General features: G+C 45.3%; 1 protein-coding gene across 9 annotated transcripts in view; it reads left to right on the top strand.

Annotated features, from left to right (window-relative positions):
* The window catches only part of Sgcd (sarcoglycan delta), a 913,825-nt gene that overhangs the window by 821,648 nt on the left and 70,939 nt on the right, over nucleotides 1-21,238 (top strand). The window lies entirely within an intron of this gene.

Below are 21,238 nucleotides of genomic sequence, written 5' to 3' on the forward strand. Positions count from 1 at the left end.
GAGCTGGAGAGGAAAGAAAGAGCAGAGAAACAGTACCAACCAACCAGATCAACCAGAGAGCTGAAGTGGGACGCCATGTTGACTGGAGGAGAGTCAGGAGACGTGGAGACGGTAAACACGTGATAGGGCCTTAGGCACCTGAGCCTAACACCTGACACCTCAACAGTGTCAGGGGCAGGGGGCGGGGTCACAGGAAACTCAAGGGTTCCTGACCCAAGACTAGCAGGTCCAAGTCCTGGCCCTCGCCTGTAGGAATTCAGGCATGCCCATCACCTGGGAGGTGCGACTTCCTCCACCATGAAGCAAGATGGCACCAGTTAAACCCAGTTTTCTATCCACCATGGGGCCAAGATGGCACCAGTTCGACCCAGCACCCAGTCCTTGTGCTGAGGTGATTGTCTCTAAAAGGGAATGAATAGACTGGTGCACACGTCCCTCTCCCATTCCTTCCCTTTCCTCCCTCCTCTCCGCCTTCCCTCCTCCCCTCTCTCCTCTCTCCTTTCCCCTTTCCCTGAGCATTCTCATTGCATTGGCAATTCAAGAATTGTCTGAGAAGACAATGAGAATTTGACTTTTTGCAAACATTTACCATTGATAAGATTTGGCTGGACTTGAATGTTAAGTGGGTTGGTTTTCAGCCGTTGTCTACTTTTTTCACTCAGTCTCCTGGCTTGCATCAAGCCTTGCCGATTACTTCTAACTGTGCACCCCCAAAGGCTGTCCCATTACCCTTTGGATGGTACCAGTCCATGGCTGTTCCTCTTCTGTCCATCCTCATACTCAGGGCTCAGCTACCATCGTCTTCCAGGACTTTTTCCTACCTGTCAGATGAGAGTAACCTAGAGACTAAATAAACATTGTTTCCCAATGAATAATTGCAACAGCATTTTATACAGAGTCCTAATACATGAAATTGATTAAAAACAAACAAAAAACCAGGGTTGCTGTGGAATGTGAGGATTTGTCAACAGAAGAGTCAGGCATTGGCATCTCGTCTGTGTAGTTGTACATTCCCCCTCTGTCCTTTGGAGACCACTTAGAACTCATGTTTAAGATCCGTTCAGTGGATTATCTTTTTTAAGTCTGGGGACTACTTGGTATGGCTCATATACATTAAGTTTATACACTCCCAAAAGTGCCTTTCAGGCTTGGTAACATTGCCTCGCGTCTATAATCCTAGCTACTCAGGAGGCTGAGATCTGAGGATCACAGTTCAAAGCCAGCCCTGCCAGAAAAGTCCCCATGAGACTCATATCTCCACCTAACTACTCAAAAGCCAGAAGTGGCACTGTGGTTCAAAGTGGTAGAGTGTCACTTTGAGCGAAAGAACTCAGGGATAGCGCCCACACCCTGAGTTCAAGCCCCATAACCAACAAAAATTTTTCTTAAAAAGCCTTTTAGGGTATACAGCATCTTCTCCAATGTATAGATGATAGATTTGAGCTGAGCTATGGAGTGGTAAGCGGTCAAAGACTCAATGAACAACCAGGAACTTAGGCAGAGTGTCAACCTGACTTGTACAAAGAGATTCCAACACGAACCTCTATCCCTGTGTCCCTTGGCCAATTGCATTAGAGCTATTGGTAATCCATGGTGCTGGGGCTGGTCTCAAACTCCTGCCCTAACCTCCTGAGGTGTTAGGATTACAGGCGTGCACTACCACACCCAGTTACACTGAATCAGAGGATAGTGCGGAATATAATTTCCTTGCCCCAACCTCTAAGGAATGTGGAAGAGGGGAAAAAAGCATGCCTTGTGAGAGGGGAGTGGTCCTGGGGCGCGTGTGTGTGTGTGTGTGTGTGTGTGTGTGTGTGTGTGTGTGTGTGTGTGTGTGTGTGTGTGTGTGTGTGTGTGTGTGTGTGTGTGTGTGTGTGTGTGTGTGTGTGTGTGTGTGTGTGTGTGTGTGTGTGTGTGTGTGTGTGTGTGTGTGCGTGTGTGTGTGCGTGTGTGTGCGTGTGCGTGTGCGTGTGCGTGCATGTGTGTGTTGAAGCGGCTGAGGCTGTAGCCCATACGCATTGTCCACCTACTGGAATCCGCTCTGGGGAAGTTCCTTTGCTTTCTCACCCTTAGTTTTCTCATCTGAAAACTAGGACTGCTGAGAGGAGGCAGCAAAGAACAGTGCTTTAAATTGATGTTCTCTGTGTGCAAAGTTACGTGTACCAAGCTGGAAAGTTAGCTCTTAGCCTGCGCTGCATGTCGATAAATAACCACTGCCACAACAGTGCTGAGAAGATCGCCCAGCAGCCTCCTCCTCGCAGCGCACCCAGTGGTCTGTAGCAGTGGACTTCTGTCAGCTTAATTCTGCCATTCGGTGTGGGATGAGGACTTCAGACAGTTTCATGTTCAGCTTAGTGAGAAGCTTGCGGGGTTCTGTCGCGGTTGAGTTGTCAAACTGTGCAGACTCATGGGAGGTTTGCAGGCAGGTGCGAATTTCATCCCTGGGTCACAGTCCTGGCTCGACCTTTTAGGATCCCAGAGACCCAGGTTCAAGTCCTCTTCTCTCTCCAAGCTTTAGTTCCCTCCTGTGGGAAGCAAAGAGGAAGAAACCGAAAGAAAGAATGAAAGGTTACCGTGACAAGTGTGCGTTCCTGTTACCTGAAAGTCAGGGCAGCATTGGCTTCTTGTTGGACGGTCCTGAAGTCTGAACTGGTCTGGAGCCGTCGCCCTCCCGGCTCCCAAGTGCCAGCTGCCAGGACTTTCCCCTCCACCCCGCAGGGAGACCTCTGCGGTCCTTCTGCACAAATGCACCAAATGCCCCTTCTCCCCCACACTCCTGCTTATCATCCTGGGCCTCGGTTCACCCTCCTCCTTCTGGGACATCCATTCTCCTGTTTCCAACATCATGTTCTCGTTTCCAGACACCGTGTCCATTCTCAACACACACACCCTCAGTGTCCTCTGCTCTTAAGGCTGTGTGTTTAAGTCTGGCAAAAGTTAATTTAGGTTTGTGTTCACCCATTTGATTACCTAAATGGTCGAAAGCTAGTATACCGGATGAGACAAGATACAGGTTAGCTTTCATTACAACACATAGTTATTCAATATTGGACAAGAATGGCTGTTACAAAAGCAGCAAGAGCCAAGTGGCTGCTGGCTCATGCCTGTGATCCTAGCTGAGATCGGAGGATCGGAGTTCGAAGCCAGCCCAGGCAGAAAGAAAGAAAGTCCATAGGACTCTTTTTCTCCAATTAGCCACCCAAGAAATAGAAGTGGAGTTATGTGGCTCAAAGTGGTAGAGCATTAGCCTTGAGCACAGAAAGCTCGGGAATAACATCCAGATTCTGAGTTCAAGCCCCACAACTGACCAAAAAAAATAGAAAACCTAGCAAGAAAAGAATCAGCATGAAAGCCGGGGCGGCTAAGAGACACGTTCACGGCCACATCACTTACAAACAAAGCATAATTACAAAGTGTTACTCTAATTGTTAATTAGGTCTATTTATACTCTAGATTAGTTTTATTTTTTTAAAATATGTCCTCTAGATGTTACTGGATGCTAATTATCTGAGTTACATTATTATCAACTGAAAAACATTTTTAATTAAATCTAAAGCCATTTAAATTAGCATAAAATTTATAGAAATGTAAATGTGGTCTGATGCTTAACTTGCTTTCGAGGACTGCTCAGAGGAGACATGATGCCTTTTGAATTTGCTTTTGATGAAGCTCTTTATTGTAAGGCAATTGATTTTTTAAAAAGTTTTAGTAGTGTCTATTAATCGTACAGAGGGATTTTGTTGTGGTATTTCCATATATGCATATAATGTACTTTGGTCCAATTCAGCCCCTCTATTAGTCTCTTCCACTCTCCTGTCTTACATCTTTTTAATGTGCTTTGTAATTCTGTTCATAGGAGTTTGAAATGATTCAATCGTACCCATTCCTCATCATGCCCCACCCCCGCTGTTTGTTTGTTCATGTATTCATTATTATTAGGGCTTGAACTCCAGGCTTTTCTGTGTTCCTCTTTACATCCTGCAGCCTGAACAGAGCGACTGAAAAACTACATCTTAGTAGTGGATATGCATCCATTGGTTATGTGTCTGTCATATATAGTTCATTTGTATTTCTGTGAAAGATGAGAGAGGAGAAGAGCAATAGAGAGAGAATGAGGGGGGAGGAGAGAGAGAAAAGAGAAGAAAGCTCAACTATTGGTATTGATGTCAGGGAGATACATAACGAAATGCTACTGCTCCTGCTCTCCTAGAGTTCTCTGAATTGTTGAGAAAGTGAGACGGATATTCAGATACCTGGATGCCCAAGGAAAAAAATGGCTGCGTGCAAAAGACAAAATCCTCGAGGGCACCAGGTGCCAGGAGCTCACGTCTGTCATCTTTACTACTCAGGAAGCTGAAATCTGAGGATCGCGGTTCAAAGCTAGCCCAGACAGAAAAGTCCATGAGACCCTTATTTCCAATAAACTACTCAGAAAAAGCCAGAAGTAGCACTGTGGCTCAAGTAGTGGAGAGCTAGTCTTGAGCACAAAGAGACTACTGTCCAGGCCCTGAGTTCAAGCTCCAGCCTTCCCTCCACCCCCCCCCCCAAAAAAAAATAATCCAGTAGAGTGTTAGGGCAAGAGAAAAAGTCTAGAAATCTTCCATTTTCAACTCATTTGAATTCAGTCTAAAGGACAGATTAAGAGAGAGAGCTTCAAGTGACAGAAACCCAACTCAAAGTGACAGCTGAGAAAGTTACCACTCCCCCTCCCTGAAGAGCCCAGTGCAGCTGGCAGAATGCTATAGATCCAGTAGCTCGCAGGATGAGGTCCAAACTTGGTCTCTGTCGAGCCATGCCTCTGCTCTGCTTTCCACTCTTGTCTTCTGTCATCAGGGCTGTTGGTACCAGAAAGAGCGCTCACTTCCCTAACGGAGATCCTGCGAAGCCTCTGCCCGTCCCTCCGCAGCTCAGGGACGGCAGCGCGCTGGGATGTGCTGGTGGCAGAGCTCCTGGTGGAGCCGGAGTGGCTTCCAGGGAAATAGACCATTATGCTACCGACAGGAGGGGGAACGGGCGCTGAGCAAAGACAACAGCAAGTATCTGTTACCGCAGTCTGAGGGGACTGTCAGAGGCAGTGACAGTGACCATAACACCAAAAATGGCTCATGTCACCTTAGCAGCAAGATCTTCCCTGACCCTGATACAAACATATCACAAATGTTCTCATTATATCACACTTCGTTCCGGCATTGGCCAAACCAGGAACAAACCAGGGTAAAACCACTGCTTAGCTTCAAATAGTATCTTCTGGGAGCACAGCTGTCACCATTTGCTCAGGTATTCTCTCTAGGTGATTTTGTGTTTCAGTGGTAGAAGTGAACAGTTGAGGCCGAGAGACTGTATCGCCCACGGGGCCTAAAATACTTCCTGTCTTGCCATTTATAGGAAGAGTCTGGTGATTCTTGGTCTATAGGTTTATTCTGGTTTTTGCTCTTTGGCTCGTTATTGCAATATGCCCTGATATATATTTAGTTATCTTTGTATTCCCCTCCTCGTTGGAATGTAAGCTTCATAATAGCAGGAAGTTTTGTTGGACAGAGTCCAGAACTGCACCTTACCCAGAGCAAGTGTTCAGTAATATTTCTTGTGCATGAATAGATTTAAAGATTTTGAACACTGGAGTGTCTTACAAGCAATCTGACAGTATAATGAAAAGAGAGCAAGCAGATCTCACCTAACTTGTAAGAATGTAATTATCAATACGAATATAATATAAATAATACAATAAGAATGTAACTAGTAATTTCATTGGGGATTTATAAAGGCTAACCCAGGAAGGCAAGGGAAGAGAGAACAAATGGGAAAAGGTCTTTTCATTACCAGTGGTGATCACAGAAGTGCAGATGCCTGATTCTTGGCCTCTCCAACAAAGAATTGAATGAACACAAAATAAAAGTCAAGTGTCAAAGCAAAGGAGTTAATAGCAAGAGAGAAAGTACATCTTTAAGGGAAACAGTGGGCCATTGCTAAGTTCAAGAGCAAATATACGGTTAAAAATTTCCAATTTTAGCGGGGCGCTGTTGGCTCACACCTGTTATCCTAACTCCTCGGGAGGCTGAGATCTGAGGACTACAGTTTGAAGCCAGCCTAAGCAGGAAAGTCAGTGAGACTCTTATCACCAGTGAACCACCAGAAAACTGGAAGTAGTCTGTGGTCCAAGTGGTAGAGCACCAGCCTTGAGCCAAAGAAGCTTAGGGACAGCACACAAGCCCAGAGTTCAAGCCCCGGGAGTGGGAGGAAAAAATCAGATTTCTAGAGTTCAGGAAGTATGGGAGGAATTCTTGGTAACGGTAGCAGGCTGATCTTGGGGGAAAAAGGAATCATGGCTTGGTAGAACCCTGGGAAGGGATCTGCGCATGTGCACCGCTGCCATCGTGTATGTAGGAGAGGCAATGCATCTTCGTGAGGCCTTAATAGAAGGTGGCTGCACAAAGATCAGGCTGAAGACTGAAGGACTTCCCCAGCGCAGGCGCCTCCGTTCAGTCAGAAGGGGCCCAGAGCCTTTCTATAGCCAGAGAAAAGTCCTGACACAAACGGACCGCTCCTGCACCCCAAGAAGAAGCGGCCATGGGAGGCACTGGGAAGGAGCAAGGACTGATGGGTATTTAGGGGGTGATGGAGGAAACTTCATTTTCAGCATCCTTTCCCTGTCCCTAACATGGCTCACTCAGTCTTGAGGTTGAAATGAATGTGAATGGGCAAGTGCCCAGTGCATGCCAAGAGGGTGAGGAGAGGAGCAAGCTACCACTATCTCTGGCGCTACAGATCTCTGTCACACAGCCGCCATGTCATGGGCAGAAACGAAGTGGAGATTGGAGAGGGTGGTCCACATGGGCACGTCCCAGACCCTGAATCTGGCCTCTGTGTTGGAGAAGCGGGAAGTGCCAGGCCGAAAGCTCACAAGAGATGCCAGCTGGCCTGAGGGCCAAGGGAATCACCCACGCAGCTCCAGCGATGGGGGAAGAGCACTTCGCATGCCAGCCTCACAGCCACAGCTCGGTTGCCCAGGCCACGGCCACTGTTCCTGATGCTTCCTTGGAGTCAGGTGTTCTAGTGCCTGTCTTTGGCTTTTCCGGATGCTTCCACTGCTCCCACGCTTGAGGACGCGGCACAGTTTGGTTCCACCATGATGCCAGTCATGTGACATGGACTACATTTTTCACCCCAACGTAGTATGGTGCAGATCCTCAGTAAACGGCTCCCCTTCGCCCACTCCCCTTTCACTCTGACTCCATCTTTTTCTACTTTGTAAGCATTTCAGGAAGTGTGAAAGAGACTGAAATACAATGCTGAAGAGTAAAACCTGGCTTCCTTGTTAGGGCCAGGTGAGAAATGAGTCCTTCCAACCGTGGCCTCGACTCGTGAGAGCGGTGGATCTGGTCATCACATTGCTTGCTCAAGGCGGGGAGGCCTGGAGTCCCTCAGGGCCTCCTCTCTGTTATTAGCAGAGAGAATCTTCTGGGAATTCAGCTCTTTAAAAAACAGAAAGAAAAAAAAAAAAAAACTGCTGGCTGTATAGCTCTTTTTTTGGCACCTCATTCCAAAGTTGGTTTATTATTTACAGGGATACAGGAATAATATATTAGGCCATAAAAATACATTTCCCATAAATAATGCCCTAAGAAAGCCCAATATTTAAAAAAAAAAAAAAGAAAGAAAGAAAGAAAGGTCTCAGATGAACAACCTCAACCTAATAAACCGGCGCTACTTAATGAGAAAAAGCACAGTTCTACCATAGAGAAATAATAATGTGGTTTCATTTGAGAGTATTGGGAGTATAGCTCCATGCTCATAACTCTTCCAAACAAATATTTAAAAGAGCTTTCCAGAAACCTAGGTGACTGCACACGCTCGCGGGTACCCCTGGCCGGCGTCGTGAGCAACCCGTGGTCCTTTCTCCTCCAAGCACGAGTTCATGCCTAATACAGGATGAAGAGCGCATTTGCCGAATCCCACATCATTTTTCCTTTGGCAACAGGGAGATGTGATTTAATACGTGTGATGGGTCCGTGGTTCTGCGTAACACATGGCCCAGCTGTCCCAGCATTGCCTGAGAAATTCATCCATCGTCTCCCTGCCCTCCCCGCCATGGTTCCAGGAGAAAGGGAGGAGGGGAAGAGAAGAGGATGGGGAAGAGGAAGGGAGATATTCGGCTGCCTTCTACTTTGCTTAGAGTTGATGAGATTGACTACTGGATGCTTCGATGAGAACCATTTATAGAATTTATGGAGGGAGGGTTTTTGGACAAGATTTCTCAAGTGATCCTCGGTGTGTTTGGGGCATCTGATTGCTTGTTGGTATGCGTGCGTGTGCATGATTTTTTGGCATGTGTTTTTGCTGTTGTTTTTATTGTTCCAAGTTCTCTTCTCACCAGTTAGGCATTTTGAGTATATTCAAATGAGGAGCTCTACTTCCGCCAGAGCTTTTCCATGGGTCTGGCCATAGTGTCTCCACCATGAGCTGTATGGACGGTTGGGGAAGTTTCTTATGCCACCATAAGCCACCTGAGTAGGACTTCCTTCCATTCCAGCAGAAGCCAGGGGGAGTGTTGGCTTTGTTCAGTGATACCATGAAGGTAACGGGATGACAAGAAGAAGAAGACACTCTTAGTGCATAGAAGAGAGTAGCTGCATTCTCCTTCATTGGATGGACTATAATTTCATGTTTCTCTGATTGAGAGAAAAAGTAGGGAAAACATCCTCTTAAGCTTTTCCTTACAATTTTCATCCTCATGTTATACCAGCCTCCTCATCATCCCACCTTTCTTTGTGCTCAGCCTAGGAATAGGAAGAAGGTGGCAGATGTGACTCCAAACAAATGAGAGAGAGAAAGCTGGGCACCATTGGCTCACACCTGTAATCCCAGCAAGGCCAAGATCCAAGGATCAAAGTTTGAAGCCAATCAAACAGACAGACAAATCCAAGAGACTTTATCCTGAATTAACTAAAAACAATGACAAAAAGGCAGAAGTGGAGCTGTGTCTCAGGTGATGGAGTGCTTGCCTGGAGGCAGAGAGCTAAGGAACAGCACCCAGGCTTTCAGTTCAAGCCCCAGTACTGGCAGGAAGAAAAGAGAAGAAAGAGAATGAGAATACCCAGACCCCTTGAGAGAGCACAGAACAGAAGCAGGTATTTACATACCTCAGTTTCCCCTTTAGGAAAGTAGTATAGGATGGCAGGACAGTTACATGGGTGTGGACTCTAGACACATTCTGAATTCTAGACACAGAATTCACATACTCTAAACCAGCCTGAATTCTGAAGTCTGAGTCCTAATTTTACAACCTTGGATAAATTTATGAATCTCTGCAATGGAGATAATAAAAATACTTATTAGAGTTGTAGATATAAAGTATTTGACACAGGGCCCCAAACATACAATTATTACTCATATTGCATTCTGTTTGTGTGTGTCTGTGTGTTCTTTGTCCAAATTCCTATGGAGCACTGTTTCAACCACTGTCACCCAAACTCAGATTCAGTCGCAAAGCTGGAAGGGCACCCAACAAAAACTCTTCTTCAAGAGTTGACTGTTGAAGAGGGGAGGCTAAGCACATACCCGGTGAAATTGCAAATAGTGGTAGAAACATTTTTGCTTTTGTTTTTAAATCATCAATGGAAAGATAAGATAGAACTTGGCCGCAGTCTGTGCTGAGAGGATCAGGCCATGAGTATGGAGAGCTGGGGGGGCGGGGGGGGGGGGGAGACCGAGGTGATCAAAAGTCTCCTAGGGGAGAACAGGGGTGGTGGGGTTAGGGGCTGAGTGGCAGGAGATGCACTGCCAGCAGGGCTATGTGTGACAGAGAAGGTGCCAGGAGTCACCCATTGTGCACACGCTTGGATTTCTCCTTGGGGAAGAGATTGTCACTAACATACCGCAAAGAGGAGTTGCTTGCTTCCCCAAAAATCAGATGTAAGGAGATGGCACAGAGATCTCTGGAGCCTCCCTCTCGGTACTTCCCTCTTGGCAAAGAAAGGAATGACATAAACAGGAGCTTCTTGGCATTATTGACAGCTATGGTAGACCAGTTGTCCATTCCAAAGAGATTTGGTTCTTTTTAGTAGGTGTGTATTGATTGTCCCCTGGGCCAACTGCCATGCTGACCAGAACACAACCTGCCTGGAATCAATGGCCCACATGGAAGGGTAGATGCTTGAAACATCTGAGCAGCCATGTGTGTTACCATGGAAGCAAACTACAAGGTGTTTTGTTGTTTTTCTTTTTTTTCTTTTTTTTTTTTTGTGAAAATACCATACAGAGGGGTTACAATTACATGGGCAAGGTAATGAGTACATTTCTTGTCAAGCATTGTTGCCTCCTTCTTTGTTTCCCCTTCTCATCCCTTCCCTTCCCATCTCCCCCCACTACTTCCCCTTTCCCTACCCTCCCACCCACCCCCACCCTGGCCAAAGTTGTAAAGTTCGTTTTTCGACATAACGACTTATATATCTCATTGTGGAAATGGGTCCACCTGTATCCCTATTTAAATTGTTTTTTCCCTTCCCCTCTACAAATTATACCGACATCAAATAAATGAAAGCAGGTTATGCCGTGGGGGAGGGACATACAAAGCAACAAAGAAATCATCTTATAAATATGTTAGAAACAATCACAAGAAAGAAAAAATATTTGAATCCTTATCTTGGGGTTCATTTCACCTAACATCAACTTATCAGACCTTTTCTGCTTGTCTCAGACATATACTGGTTAAGGGAAGCCATGGGGCCTATGTTTCTTTGTGCCTGGCTTACTTCACTTAATATAATTTTTTCCAAGTCCTTCCATTTCCTAAAAATAGGGCAATGTCATTCTTTCTGATGGAGGCATAGAATTCCATTGTGTATATATACCACATTTTCTTGATCTATTCATCTACTGAGGGGCATCTGGGTTGGTTCCATATATTAGCTATGGTAATAATGCTGCAATAAACATGGTTGTGCTGGTAGCTTTAGTGTGGTCTTGTTTGTGAACATTTGGATAAATGCCCCAAAGTGGGATTGCTGGGCATAGGGGAGCTCTATATGGAGTCTTTTCAGGAACCTCCATACTACTTTCCAACGTGGTTGAACAAGTTTACACTCCCACCAACAATGCAGTAAGGTTCCCTTCTGTCCACATCCCCTCTAGCATCTGTTGTTATTAGAGTTCTTGATTCTAGCCATTCTAACTGGGGTGAGGTGATATCTCAATGTTGTTTTGATTTGCATTTCTTTTATGGCTAGAGGGGTTGAGCATTTCTTCATGTGTCTATTGGCCATCCTTCTTTCCTCTTCAGAGATGTTTCTCTTTAAGTCTTTATTTATTTATTTATTTATTTTGTCTGTCATGGGGCTTGAACTCTGGGCTTGGGCACTGTCCTTGCACTCTTCAGCTCAAGGCCAGCACTCTACCACTTGAGCCACAGTGCCACTTCTGGTTTTCGAGTGGTTTATTGGAGATAAGAGTCTCATGGACTTTCCTGCCCAAGCTGCTTTGAACGGTGATCATCAGATCTCAGCCTCCTGAGTAGCTAGGATTACAGGCGTGAGCCACTGGCACCAGCTCTCTTTAAGTTTTTAGCCCACTTATTTATTGGGTAGTTGTTTCTTTGAGGCTTTGTTGTTGGGGATTTAATTTTTTGAGTTCCAGGTATATTTTAGCTATGCGACCCTTGTCCGTTGTATCTTTTCCCAATCCGTGGGTTTTCTATTGATCTTGCTAGCTATGTCCTTTGCCGTGCAGAAGCTCTGCAATTTCATGCAATCCCATTTGTCCAACCTTTCTTTGATTTGTTGTGTTTCCAGGTCTCTTTTAAGAAAATTTGGGCCTGTGCCAAGGAGACCTAGGGTTTCTCCTATTCCATCCTGTAATGTTTTCAGAGTGTCTGCTTTGACTTCAAGGTCTTTGATCCATTTGGAGTTGATTCTGGTGCAGGGTGATATATAAGGATCTAGCTTTAGTTTTCTACAAGTGATTAACCAATTTTGCCAGCACCATTTACTGAAGAAGCTGTCTTTCTTCCATTCTATTTTTTTAGCTCCCTTATCGAAGATTAGATGGCTATATGTCTCTAGGTTCATTTCTGGGTTTTCAATTCTATTCCATTGGTCCTGAGGTCTGTTCTTGTGCCAGTACCAAGCTGTTTTGATTTCTATAGCTTGGTAGTAGAGTTTGAAATTTGGTATTGATATTCCTCCAGCACTATTCTTTCTGTTGAGGATCATTTTAGCTATTCGGGGTCTTTTATTGTTCCATATGAATTTTTGGATTGCCTCTTCTATTTTCTTGAAGAATGAAGTTGGAATATTGATAGGTATCACATTGAATTTGTAGATAGCCTTGGGAAGTATTGCCATTTTCATGATGTTGATCCTTCCAATCCAGGAGCATGGGAGGTTTTGTCACTTTCTAAGTTCTGTTTCGATTTCCTTTTTCAGGTTTTTAAAGTTTTCATCATAGAACTACAAGGTCTTTTGAGAACATAAAAGTAGACTTCAGTTTTAACTTCTGCAGGTAAAGTCTTCCAAAAGGAAGATGTGGCTGAGACTAGAGGAGTAAATTAGGAGAGCTGTTCTTTCTGACTGGATACAAAGTGTGGTGGTGACAACCTTCCAGAAGAAGTCTTAGAAGCCCAGTACAGACAGGAGGAGAGAGACAAAACCGCCGAGCGTTGTTCTCATAAAAATTTCACTGGGCTTATTCCCACAGTGCACAGTCTGCCCATCTAAACAGTAGAAGTCAATGCTTTTCCGATGCAGAGAACATTTGCTTTTAATGTATGTTATAAAAGGAAGAAAAAGTAACGTATTTCCTCACCCGCTGGAAGGTTGACACCCCTCCCCAAGAACAAAGGCAGACTAGCAAGAGCGAAGCCTAACAGCGTGTGTTTTATGTTTCATGGGAGCCTTTAGAAATGAGCACTCGAGGAAACGGAGCCGTTGAGAAGCAAGCAGGACGGGCGGGTCCCAGCCCGTGCTCCAGCATCGGGGTTGGGGCTTAGCAAGTCCTTTCTGTTCGTTCGCTGAGATTCCCTTTGGTCTCCCTCCATCTTCCTACCCTCTGTGTGAATAAAGTACAGGACCCCTGCCAATCAGAGGGGAGGGGGGAGAGAGTTTTATCACTTTTTTTTTTTTCAGGAAAAGTCAGACCTGCTCGCTTCTGTTGTTTTCCCAAATGTCTAAGTGACATATTTTGAGGTGTCATGTCTTGAACCCCCAACAACACAGCCACACTTAGGTACACATATTTCTATATTGTATATTTCATATGCATGCACATGATTGTGTGCGTGTTATATGTCCATCTATGTGTATATCAGCGTACATTCAGTATGTACACGCATTATGTGATGGGCGTGTATCTGCATACGTTTGCATGTTCTGTGTGTGTACAGGAGAGAGCTCCCCGTTGCAATGAGCACTGTGCAGATGTTAAGCTGTGCAGAGCTTCTGTGAAGGGCAAGGACAAGAACCAGTGAGGGTTTGCTGGGACACTGGCGCTTAGACCCGCCAGGTCTGGGTTAGCAGACCCTCTCATCTCTCTTATCACCAGGACAAGCACATCCTTGACATCCCTGCTAAGTGGCTGCCTGAGAAACATTTCCCTCCACAGAGACTCATGCAGCCTGCCCTTGGAGACCTGAAGAGCTTGAAATGGTTGTTTCCTGGCTCCTTCAGCCCAAAGGCAATAGTCTGAGCAAGGAGGAAGGGCGGGAACATTGGGCTGGAAAGAGCACAGGCATATCTGGAGAGCAACAAATGCGGTGTGTTGTTCTTCCATTGCCTGATCAGAGGTCCGAGCACATTTAAAGACCTTGTATTCTATCATGGACTTGGAGAGATGGTATTTAACCAGATGGAGGGTGAGGCCAATACGAAGTCAATAGGGAAAATAAATATTTTCCTTTTGATTTTTGTATCTGTCTGACTGGTTATCTGGGCTCTAATGATGCAGGTTCTAGTATACATTTAATGAGAGTATCCTTGCATGAAAGCCTGCATCTCGGCCCTAAAATAATGTCTCACAGAAAATAATGTCTCCCCTTAGCAAATTGTGATAGAAAATTCCTAGTAGAGAGAAGAGAAGGTCAGAGCCTTGGCTTTAAACGCTTTGGTCTCTACTAGCCTAGGAGATAGGAGAGAGAGAGAGAACAGAGACTAGATAGCCATAGAAATACCACAGAGAAGACTGGAGCGGGTGCTCATGCCTGTAATCCTAGCTACTCAGGAGGCTGAGATCCAAGGATCATGGTTCTGTCACATTTAAATAACCAAAGAATGGAAAAGTGAGACATGGGACAGAAATTGAATTCGTTGTTTATCAAAATGATCCTGCAACAATTATGGTGAGAGCCAGGTGCTGGTGGCTCATGCCTGTAATCCTAGCTACTCAGGAGGCTGAGAGCTGAGGATTGCGGTTCAAAGCCAGCCCAGGCAGGAAAGTCCGTGATACTCTTATCTCCAATGAACCATGAGAAAACCAGAAGTGGTGCTGTGGCTCAAGTGGTAGAGTACGTGTCTTGGGCTGAATAGCTGAGGGACAGCGCCCAGGCCCAGAATTCAAGCCCCATGACCGGCAAAAAAACAAGAATTATGAGGAGCTGGAGGCTTCCTCCATGACCTCTGAGGAAGGCCTGGGGGTCTGGCCAGTGTAAGGCAGACCAGAGGAGGGAGTGCATGAAGCCGGGAGAGCAAAGCCTACGCTCAAGTGGAGAACCTTGGATAATGGGAGGCCGGGAATGTGATCATCTGTGGAGGAACGTCAGAGGCCAGAGAAGAGACAGCTCAGGGGTGAGGCCATGTGGTTGGCCATGCCTTCGGGGCAGGGCTAATGGCCCTGATATACATCCTCATACTGGGTGCCCCAGACACCGGTCGTGAGCTACAGGACTCAGTGTTTTCCCTGCCGAATCTCAGTCTTGCTCTGGTCCTATTCCTCCTCTCGCTGCTCTGATCTCCTCCCTTTGGGAATGGGAATATTTATTCCATGTCATATCTTGGAAGTATCTAATTTGTTTCTTGGTTTTTATAGGAGCTCATAGCTTAGGAGTTTGTCCGGAGTCCCCAGGGAGTCTTTGAACGTAGTCATTTAAGCAGTATTGGAAGCGTTCAGACTCCATAGCTCCAGGAGATGAACTAAGAGCATTGTGGATCAGGAGATGAGATGGGCCGGGGGTGTGTTTGCAAAATGGCAGGTGCACACCATGGGCTCAGGTATGGAACTTGAGGTCCCCAAGTAGATGACGTCGTTTTATCATTTGGGGGAGGTTCTGGAAACGTGGAGAGGTGGAACCTGGCTGGAGGAAGAAGGTCCCTGGGGCTCAGAGTTGGCTTATCCAGATGTTCATGAATAATTGTGTGCACGTAATACATGCCATCACCACCAGGAGCCTGTGGTCCAGCTAGGATATAGAGACCCTGCCGCGCCTCGCCCTCGCTGCATGTTTAATGCAGCTTGCTGGGCTTTTTGTGGACCCCGTCATTAAGTTCTGGTGATGGAGTTAGCCTGGAACTGGCAGGATTTATTCTAATCCTCTTAACGACAAACAGAGGTTCTCGACAAAACCAGGTGTGGCAGTGTGTAGGAGCCATCTTCCGTGATCACAACTCCAAGTGTGGGTACCACCGGCATCCAGGGGGCTAAGGGCAGGTGCTTCTCAACAGCCTACAATGTGTAGAACAGGCTGTCCACAGCATGTCTAGCTGTAGGCTTTAGCCATGCTGTGGTTGAGCCGTCCTAGGCTAGAGGAAAGGAAGAGAAGATAATACAGAACTAGATGAAATGCTGTGTGCAATGAACTTGCGTGCCCCTGGTTCTGTGCCCTCTGCCTCTTTAAAAGGTTGCTCGCCCTCCATTCTGATTTCTCCAGGTAGCAGATTAGATTCGTTTTTTCCCCCTAGAGTGTCAGGCCAAGCACACAGCAGGTAAACAATTACATGCTAACCACTCGTACGTGTGACCCTGCTGTCTCTTTATCCTGGACCTTGCTTGAAAGCACTCCAGCAGGAAAGGCTCTTTGTAGTGAGAAAACAAGGAGACGGGAGGGAATTTGAAAGCTCTACCTCCCATTCAGAGCAGTGTGTGTGTGTGTGTGTGTGTGTGTGTATGTGTGTGTGTGTGTGTGTGTGTGTGTGTGTGTGTGTGTGTATATATATATATATATATATATATATATATATATATGGCCTTTTAGGTTTGGGTGACATGAGAAGGTCTACCTTGACTTAATACAACATGAATTATGCCTATCATAGAGGATAGATATCCAGATCACTGATTCATATAATTTTGAGGGGTTTTTTTCCTCTTAAGACAAGGTCTTGCTAGGTTTCTCAGGCTGGCCTAGAACTCACAATCCTCCTGTGTCAGCTTCCAGAGTGCTGATTATAGGTGCACACCAGCTATTCCTATTATCTTCTATGTTTCAATAGATTTAAGGACTGTGTTTGATGGTGCATCCAGCCCTTTCCATTGAGAACCAGGGGTATTTCCATAATGAGAGAATCACAGTCTTATTGGGGCAAAGGAAAAGTTGATTTTACCATCTTTTTAGTATGGCAAGGGCTAGAAATACAGCTCAGTGGTAGGGAATGGGCTAGTGCCCCCCAACCACATGTACACACTCACCAAAAAATAAAAATAAAATAGAGGAGGAGAAGAAACGAGAAGGTGAAGGCTGAGTTGTACATTCCATATGAGAAGCAGCCTTTATGGATTCTGGGAATAACGGAAACGTGATCCTGGATTGTGCTAAAACCATTGGCATTTGCTGCTTTTACTTTAGGGCTGACGCGGCTCAGTGCTGCTGTGATCTCTCTGAACAGTGGTTGTCCTGAGAGAGACAGAGACAGAGAGAGAAACAGAGGGGGGGTTCCTGGGTCTCTGCCTGTGCTCTGATGGTTTGGGGGATCGTCAGTTCCATCCATCCATTTATTGAGCTTCTCTTTGAGCTCTTCTCATTTGTCATGAAATTCTGAAAGGAGTGTTTGCCTTGCCTGACTGAGATGGTGCAGGAACATGAGCCTGGGATTACTGATTTGTTGGTATCCGTGTTCCTAAAATCAGGCCTTGGACTGGGATTTCTAGCTATGGAGGAAACACACATAAGGGACATCATTTTTAACGGATTTTGATGGAAGTCTTGCTTTTCATCTTAATTATATTTCGCTTCGTTTTCTGGCTTCACGGGGACCTAGTTATAAAAGGAGCCATTCTTAAAGATTAAAAGTATTTATATTTGATCCAACGAGAATTCCCCAAGCAGTTACAATTTGTCACTCTGGTTTGTATTTTGCTATGCAGGTTGAAAAGCTGGATCACTTTTCTCTGGTCTTTACAATATACCTGAGCTATTGGCTAGGCACCAGTATGGTAGAAATGCTAAGAGCTATAAAGAAGTTTGGGGGGAAATCAAGATGGCAGCCCCAATATTAGAATATATTAGCAATAACTATATTATAACATGTACTTTTTTTTAAAAAAAAAAAAAAGCAATACATGGTTGTATACACCCTTAATCTCTATACTTGAGACTGAAGAAGGACCTTTACAAATTCAAGGCCAGATTGAGATACATAGTGAGACTCCATCTTATAATAATAATAATAATAATAACAGAGAAGAGCTCTCTTAACCACACTGTTTATTCAGGTTGTGTAATTCATTGATAACATTTAGGAGCAATGAAAATATTTCAGTATGCAAAGACCATATATTATCATCTCCAAAGATATAATATCAAGAACCAGCTGGGCACCAGTGGCTCACACCTATAATCCTAGCAACTCAAGATTCTGAGACCTGAGGATCTCAGTTTGAAGCCAGCCAGGACTCTTATCTCCAATAAACTCTCAAAAAAACCAGAAGTGGCACTGTGGCTCAAGTGATAGAGTGCTTGCTCTGAGCAAAATAGTACAAAGACAGCACCCAGGCCCAGACTTGAAGCCCCAAGACCAGCCAAAAAAAAAAAAAAAAAATCAAGAACCAAGAATAATTAGTCCACTTACCAAAATGCACAGTATATAAGTACCTTGGAAACTTACTACCTAGATGAATGGTCAAATGTATTAATCTACTGGAAAGGTCTCCTTAAAAGAATAGATGACCAAAAAAAAAAAAAGAATAGATGGATCACCACACACACTAGTGGCTCACACCTGTAATCCTACCTACTTCAAAGGCTGAAATCTGAGAATCACAGTTCAAAGCTAGTCTGGGCAGGAAAGTCCATGAGACTCTTATCTCCAGTTATCCACCAGAAATCCAGAAGTGGAGCTCTGGCTCAAAGTGGTAAGGCCCTGAGTTCAAGCCTCATGACCAACAATCAATCAAATGTCAGTCCAGCATGCAAGAACCATCTTGAGACAATGTGAGAGAGCAAGATTTGCTGTCCGCGTGAACTGGCCCAATTAGACATATCAGGAAGTCATAGGGTAAACTGTGGGCCTAGGTATAATTATGCTCTTCATTTTATCAGCAGGACCTATCTTTATTCTCACCCACCCACTCCCCGCAGGCACTAAATAAATATTGACTGAAAGAATAAACAGACGAACAAAGGGATAAATAAATGAGCAAATACACCAGCCCCAGTAGAGAAAGGACAACATAGCAGTAGTAGGTATGTTGTTGAATGTTAACTTACAAAGTCCTCCAGGAACCGAAGCATCCATTGCTATAAGATCGTGGGACGTGAGAGAGTTACCCAGCACTGCCTGGAAAAGCTAAGACATTTTCCTCATGGATGAGAAAGGTGGTGTCCAGGACAACTTGGTAATCCATCTTTATTTCCTTGTATACATAGTGCATTCTGTTTACAAAGAGCTACTAATGCATTTATGTTAAAGCATATGGATTTACAGCCTGAAATGAAATGTATTCATAGATAATCTACCTTAATCCTGTTTGGGGAAGGGGAAGAATCAACTGGTATCAGATTAGTATTGATTAACTGTCGCTGGGATTGACAAAGCGGCACACAATCCACTTAGCAAATACCTGGATTGAGCGCGAAAGCTCTGCAGATTCGGGTCTTGACACTGGCTCTCGTCCCCCTCCTAAAAGATAATCAGTTCAACAGATGGAACATACTCGTTGGCACTGAATAATTCACACTTCACAGTCACCAGTTCCCTTCCCCGCCCCCACCTTTGTAGTGTGATATTGGTGCAATTTGTGGAGATGGAGGAAAATGCATGCAGATGCTCCCCAAAATGTGCTTGCCCCCTGAACTGTTAAAGACAGAGATGCTGAATGCCTTTCGCTATTTCCGAGTGGAAGAACACCCTGGAGCATTCGTGTTTCATAGCTAGATTCTGTCCCCTCTCCATTTCTGTTATGTAGTGAGCAGGTGTTTGATGAAGAGTCCTGCCTGGGTCATGATTATTCTCCAGAGAGACTTCCTTGTAGCTCTAGGGAGCCATGCTCTGTGCGTGTATTGGAGTGCTGGGGACCGACACTGAAGACACAGAAACGTCCACCTCACAACATAAATAACAAATGAATTCTTCCACGGTGCTTCTGATTGTAAGTGACAGAAAGCAAAACTAATCTGGTTGAAGGCAATGAACAATTTTAATGGGGATTCTCTGATTTATAACGGAGACATCTAAACATGGCTGACTGGGATGTTTTCAGCCCTTCTCCCTCTGCGCAGGTTTCTTTCAAGAAGCTTCTTGGTAGACGGAGAGGGAGAGTTAGAAGCACTATTGTCTAGATGACCATCCAGTCAGAAAAGACCTGCCCGTCCAGAAGAGGTCTCCTGCCCTTGGCACTTGGCCACCTCATTATGGGGCTTGAACTGGGGGCCTAGCCACTGTCCCTGAGCTTTTTCTGCTCAACAGTAGCACTCTACTACTTTGAGCCACAGCGCCACTTCCGTTTTCTGGTGGTTCACTGGAGATAGGAGTCTCACAGCTTTCCTACCCAGGCTGGCTTTGAACCACAATCCTCAGCTTTCAGCCTCCTACGTAGTGTCCACTTCTGAAGCTAGACGTGTGTGTGAGTCAGGTGTGGACAGGTAGCAGTTCACACCGGATGCTTGGATGGGCCTTTTGGGAGGAGCTGCTGTGAGTAAATCTGACCACCTGTGGTTCTCCGGTCTCCTGTGGAGATTTCTAGATTCAGATCCCAAGTCCCTGGCTCACAACTGAATAAAAGTAACACAGTGAGCCAGGAACTAGGAACATAGAGTCTATAACCAGATTTGCCTGTTGTCCACATCCTGGGTCTCACATCAGTCTTTGTAATGTGCCATTCTGTGACTCGGTTTCCTCCTCTGGATTGATGGGAATTGGCGCTTCGCATGAGGCAGTGGCATGTGAAATCACAGAACAAACTTCTGAAGTGTCAGCAGTTGTTCCAACTTTCATTCCCCCCCCCAACACACATGTCTACCTTTGAGTTCCCACTGTCACCTTCTAGAACATTCCATCCCCATCGTCTCGGGCTTCTTCATATGGAATGTCAAGAAAATATGGGCAGGCCTGGTCATCATTAGTCCATCAAAAAAAAAAAATCACCTCTGGTCTCTTCAATTTCCAGGCCTTTCTGGTCATTTAAAATATGTCTCTTCTCAAGTCCTTGGACACACAGAAGGAACTTTTTCTGGGGCTGTAGATTCGGGTGCCTAAAGATCAACTACAGTCATAGCATAGTCGCCTTTCTGAGAGGTTGACACTCCTCACAGATGACTCTGGTCCAGGACGTGAGGTCTCTACACAACTCTCAGTCAGACCCCACACACACCACACACACACAGTACAGCCGAAACACTTCCCACTGACATCAGGCTCTTCTCAGCAGCAACAGCTCCTGCCGTAAAGTGACTGTGGTTCTGGCGCCATGGAAACCTCCTTCTGTCCTGAAGCTCACGTGCATTGTGCTCAGTGAAAGAAGCCGGACCCCAAACTCTGTCTACTGAATTGTTCCTCTGCAATGACATCCTAAAAAAAAAAAAAGGAAAAATCCTAAGACCAGGGGGAGCTAGGAGCAGCAGCCAGAAGGCGGATAAACTGTGAAGTAAGAGCAGGGGGGAATTTTTACGGTGATAAAAAGAATTTTGATTTTGGAAATAGGTATACAACTGTAGGCCTGTTTGTTTTTTTTTTTCAAACCTCCATAGTGTGTCTATACCACAGCAGACACATTTTCCTTGATGGAAACAAGCCATCGTCAAAGATAGGTGAAGGACGTAGCTACCTGCCTGACAGGACGGGGAGAGAAAAATAGGCCAAGAACAAACAAAAGAAAGAAAGAAAGA

The sequence above is a fragment of the Dipodomys merriami genome, unplaced genomic scaffold, assembly GCF_024711535.1.
Source record: "Dipodomys merriami isolate MVZ:Mamm:240054 unplaced genomic scaffold, mDipMer1.0.p SCAF_44, whole genome shotgun sequence".
Classification (NCBI taxonomy): Eukaryota; Metazoa; Chordata; class Mammalia; order Rodentia; family Heteromyidae; genus Dipodomys; species Dipodomys merriami.